This window comes from Poecilia latipinna, unplaced genomic scaffold, assembly GCF_001443285.1.
Source record: "Poecilia latipinna isolate Pla-1442-1.1 unplaced genomic scaffold, P_latipinna-1.0 Scaffold521, whole genome shotgun sequence".
Classification (NCBI taxonomy): Eukaryota; Metazoa; Chordata; class Actinopteri; order Cyprinodontiformes; family Poeciliidae; genus Poecilia; species Poecilia latipinna.
This window is the reverse complement of record NW_015113137.1, coordinates 73,489-79,570: the sequence shown is the minus strand read 5'-3', so window position 1 is coordinate 79,570 and position 6,082 is coordinate 73,489.

Genomic DNA, 6,082 nt, shown 5'->3' with positions numbered 1-6,082 from the left:
AGGCATGGGATGGTGAGAGGGGAATAGAGGAATCGCTCATGCTTGGAGTGAGATTGTGCTTAATCGTGCAGAGATCCAGACTGAGTAACTGTGACTTCGCAGGGAGAGGGGTGGACACAATCTGAAAGGCTAGGAAAAAAAAAAATAAAAAATCCTAATCAGGTTTTTGTTTTTGTTTTTTATGCAAAGAGGCAAGCCCCGGTCAGTTGCTTGGGCCGCTAGGAGCTTTCTGCGATGAAATGTGACACAAGTCATTTTACTTCAGCTCCTCTCCGCTCCTGCACATTTGCAGGATGAGTGTCGTGCACTCCCCATCTACCGTCTGTGTGAATGAAACACATTTGTGGAACTGGTTGTCTGCTTTGATGCTTTTAAGTTTACCTATCTGAATTGCTTTCCCCCCCCACTCCCCCTCTTCATCCTCATTTCCACTTACTCTGTGCATCTAGGCTGTCAATTTTCGCCCCTCTCTAACATTCGGGTGGTGAAACGCTGTGCGACTTCTGAGAAAAACAGTTTTATCCCTACAGTAAGAGCATTGTGATTATAGTTGAAGGGCTCAGATATTTTTCCCTTTTAATGTGTGTGCTTGGCTGGGGTTTTGGGGCTTTTTTTTGCTGAATTTCTGCCGGCGTGCATGCCCGTTTGTGTTTGTTTCCGCACGCTTGTCTCGGAGTATCGATTTAGCAGACATTAAATGAAAAGACTGAAAGCTGAGGCCAAAAGAGAGACATGTGAAGAGTGATGGATGCCAATAAAAAATAAGCTCTAGGCATGTAGAAAACGTTAGCTTTTTTTTTTGCAAGCAAAAATAGAGATAATGGATTTACATATTTTGCTAAGGACACAGACACTGATGAAAAACATGATCTGGTCAAACCCACAGATTAGAAGGCATTGGTACTTGACTAGAAAATCCCCAGGAAAGCAACAGTGACTCACAAACTGGACAAAAACACACAGCAGCCCCCTGCTACCATCAGCAGCACAACACACACACATGCACACAATAAATGTGCTCTTACAAATCAATTTTTCTCTAGTATACAGACACAACCGGACTGGAGGAAGTGGCTCGGAAATATCAAAACAACCTTGGGGAGCTTGAGCTCGCTGTGAGCTCTGTGTGCCTCCACTATGTGGGTTCTTTATATCTCTCCCATTCAATCAATCCGCTCCCTGCTCTTTCATCCATTAATATGGCCTCCCTCCTCACGTAATATTCAAACCATTGTACTGCTTGTCCTATTCGCCAGGTAACATGAAGCACAGGAGGCGGACGAGAACATATGAGCACGACTGTGTGCGGCTCTCGGGGCACGGCAGCGGAAATGTCACATTAGTGAAGTCTGTCCACTGGAGAACGGTGAATTAACAGCAAACCGTCTCTAATTTATATCCGGTTCATATTTCACATGTTCTGCACATACGAAGAGGAACAGACGCATATATAAACACATAAACACGAAAGTATCAAAGCCCTAAAACAACATATTTGGCACATTGGGTTATAATCCGGATAGTTTCTGAACAGCTTTGTTAAAAATGAATGAATGTATATGAAACAAAGGTTGCAAAAGGCTGATGGCATTGTGTCAGACACACTTAAAATTGCTTCTCACAGTCATGAACATAGCAATATCACACTAGCAGTAATTCAGAATATCTTAATAAGGATTTAATCATAAAAAAAAAATGTAGGAAAGACAGTGACAATGAAGGCAAAGTTCTTAGGATACATTTGGTGAGGGGTGGACACACTGATGTGTTGACCTTCGAGATGAGCTGCCAACTTTCACAAGCGCGCTTTGCCCACTCTTGCTTCCTTTGTCGCTTCATGCACACGTATAATGTGTTTGGAGATAGAGGAGACTGCAATGGTAAATGGAGTCAGGTGGTGCAATAAGGTAAAAATATCCAGTTCTGGGTTTTTTTTTTGTTTTTTTTTTTTGGTTGGATGTGTTACATCTCAAGATTTACTGGTGCTTTAAGGAAGAGGGATGGCAAAACTGTATCTCTCTTATATGAGTGTCCTGGTGCAACTAAAACAGAAATGTAAAACATGTCGGTACCAAACCAAACACTATGAATCAACTTAGTCTTTATGCTCATTGTTTCTCTGACATTACTTTACGTTTAATTTGTAACACAAAGGGCTCGAATAACCTGCTCGGATTTCAATGAAAAAGTTGCTCATCTAAACAAATATTACTTTTAGATATCAGTTCACTCTTTCACTTTTTGTGCTTTTATCTATTATCGTTTCTTTTGTAGAGGGGAAAAAATTTGGGACATCACCTTTGAATGTCCTCTCTGTGGAAAGTCAGTCTTAAAGTAAATCTACTGTACATCCAGGTTCTGTGTGTTCACATAAAAACGGAGACACATGTGTCAGTTGTTTCAGCTTATGTACACACACACACACACACGCACGCACGCACACACACTGCTCTCACGGGAGGTCAAGAGCACCATCTGTGCATGTTCAATTGTTAATTAGATTCACAGTTCCTGAATAATAAATTGGTGTGACCAAAATAGACTGAAGGTGTGGAATACCTGAGGCTAGAAAATGGAAAGAAAGGGGGGCAACATTTTGAACAAATTCCAGATACCTTAGAACTTCAACATGTTTTTTTATCTTGTTTCCTGCACAACCTTCATGGTTCAAAGCCAAACGGTGTCATTGGGTCAAACAGTTATGAAGAAATGTTTTTAACAGTTTCTCCCTTCAAACTTTGTGGCTGAATGTTTTAGATTTTTATATTTGCATGGATTGTGATTCTAAATCAAGCGATATTCATTCCAAAAATAAATTGTACCGCAATCTCAGCATGAATGACATTGATTGTCCCCAACTGCTTGCTTGCAAACAGACCTCAAGTCACTATGAGTGTCTTTAGTGGTAAAATATTCTTGCTTCAGATGATTAAAAACTGTCGTGAAAGACCAGATCTGAAAAGACCATTGAAGGGGAAGTATGGAGAGTGCACAGAAGACAAATTAAAAAAACGGGACTCCCCTATTTATAAAGTATTGTATCAGTGCTTAGGCGGATGCATAATAAGCCTTTCACAATACTTTGTTTCTGTCTGCATTTTAAGAGCATACAAAGAAATGTTGCTTCCAATGTATAATGCTGTGGCATGACTTTTATAACAGTTTAGGTAACTTAACCTCCAGCCAAACCAGACTGCCATAAATAGTTTTGGCAGGTCGTAAAGTTTTGTGACATGAGGCACACGGTTCAGAGATGCCGTGTGTATAAGCTACTACCACATGCAGACACACTGTCTGCACCGATGAAGACACACTCACCTCGCCATGTCAAATTCCTGAAGTGGCTCCAACAGCAAAGCAGCTCGACCAACTTTTAGGATCTTAGGATTACTCAGATTTTGTACGGAATACCAAACTTTCACACACAGATCATCACAGGATTGATTACCGTGTCTGGGGAAAACATGAGAAGAGTCACATGTGACAATTAGAACTACAGTGAAAACGACATTTTTGTCAATGAATGCAAACGACACCTTAGGCTAAATGTGTCACACAGAAACAAAATAGTTAAAGGTTTGTACAACTGTATGTATTTATTTATGTTGGTCTCCAACCAGACAGAAGAGCAAAGAGAGTCAGAAACACCCGTTTCTTTTTTTTAATTACCAACATGAAAAATTCACTATATTTCTGACGAACACTTTACACTGTGTAATTCTGACACATTTCTAATTATACTAATTCCTATGCTAAATTTGATCAATTCTTCTTTCTGGCAGATCATGATCTGTGACTAATAACACAATAATAGCTTCCTTTTGGTGTCATGGATGAGTCAGACAACCATCAAACTCCTAGTGTGTCAGGGCAAAAGTTATGTAAAGATTGGATTGTTCCAAAAACCATGTCGATTTGTGCTGAAAACACACATATTGCAGCAAGCGCCTCTGAAAAGAGAAGCTTTGTAACGCCGATGCATCTTCTCGCTGTCAACACCGAAGCGCTCATAAAGCACAAGGCCTCATTTTAAGTCAAACAGGAAATAACCCGCACAATCCTGGGAACAAACAGGGGGGGACAGAGGCACAGTTTGATTGGGCCGCGAACAGTTGCTGTCGTTACAAAGCACCACTGTAAGCTCCATCGATTATCAAAGGCCTCCGAGCTCAGATGGGGAGTCTACTGATCTTTCCCGAGCTCAGACATGAAAAGCTGCCAGTGACAGCTCATAGCCGGGGCTAGATCACACTGTGCCGAGGAGGGGTGTGTGTGGAAGGGGGCTCTGCTGTGCCTGAGTTTTAAACACCTGCTCCACGGGCCAAGCCTGTGTTTTCTTGTTTTCTTCCTCTTAACGCCGCTCCCTGTCAGGTGCGACAAGGATGTGCTTTCATGTGAACTGAGGCCCCACCAATAGCATCGCGGGGCAAGAGACACTTGGTAAAACAATGCCAGACAAGTTTTTTTATTATGGCTATGCCTCATTACTTTTTAACCAGCGTAATCGTACGTGCTGCTTCTCATGAATTATTCACAGGTGAGCTCTCGTCACAACGTGACAGGAGGAGATGGAAAGCGCTCCGAATGAAAAAATAACGCAAGCACAAAAATAGAAAAAAACAGATGTCAAAAATGAGACGCGGGGACACATCGTGTCTTTTTACCCTTCACTCACTTATAAAGACTTTCAGGCACAGGTCAGCGTTTGCGTACCTGGGTTTGAAGCTGTTGAAGAAGACGCAAATACAAGTGGAAGTTAGATTAAATTTAAGTATGTAAGTTTTTTGAGCTGCTTTTTGTCATGTGTCATTTGAAAGCTGCATGTTATTAAAGGCTGAAAACTACAAATCCAAATAGTTAAAACGGCCAAATCACACCGATGCTCCAGCCTGTATATTAGAGGCTTATGAGTTACAACAAATTTAAGCATTTACAGCAGAAGTCACTTGAAATGATGCAAAAATGCATTCAGGCCAGGACTGCTGAGACCTTGAAATGTGGGTCAGAATGAACAATGCTTTTGGGAGTTATTACAACTTCCTGTTCGGCAGCAAATGGTGTACAGGGACAGTATTTTGGCGTTTACATGTTCTTAGGCAGGAAGCCTTATTGCATTAGTGAAACATAAAAATCCAATGGCCTGAAAAAGTGAAAGTTTACCCTGTAAACTTCTATTACATTAAAATTAACACATTTCAATGCACACTACTTGGACTTTTGCCACCTTTATAATCCAAGATTGTAAAGATTACAAGAGCTATACTTGACCTCAGTCCAGCTAAATAAGATTTGTTTAGATTACAAGTTACATGAACTAGTAAAAAAAGACAACTTGTAATTTTTTTTTTTTTTAAATATCTCCTTCAGGGTGTGCTGTGGTGGCGCAGGGGCTAAGCACAACTCCTAGAGGGATGCCTTAGTCCTCGATGTGGCCGTCGCAGGTTCGATTCCCAGCCTCGTCACCTTTGCCGCATGTCTTCCCCCTCTCTCATTACCAACTTTCCTGTCAATTAACTATCAAATAAAGGTCACTGGAGCCAATAAATCCTTTAAATATTTATCTCCTTTAGGAAATGTGTTGTCATTTTTAAAACACCCCATTTTCTGTCTGTGTTTAGGTTTTAATGTAAAGGAAAACTAAAAGCGTTTGTGGAAAAGAGGGTGGGTACATTTCCCTATGTGTGTGTGTGGGCGGGGGGGAAGCATGTAGTTTCCAAATTAATGATATAAACTTAAATATTTCAAATTGCTTAGTATTTAAACTTAGGACTTCAATGGTAAACTTACTTTTTAGTTTAAAAATATCCTCTTCCAAGTTTGATTGTTCTGTTACCATAGCTACAGCCTGATGCAATCTTTGTGATCAAGTCCAGTTTGTTTCACAAATACATTTTAGCCAACAATTATAAAATAGGTTATTACTCACAGTAAATCTGCAAGTTGCCTAAACGATAAGTAAAATCCTATTCCCTGTTTTTAGCAGCTGTGGATCAACTTCTGCTGACTCTGTGAGTCTTCTGAGAAGCTCCTGGTGCCAAAGAAACCCAAGGTTCACAGCTTTACAAAACATCCACGATCAATT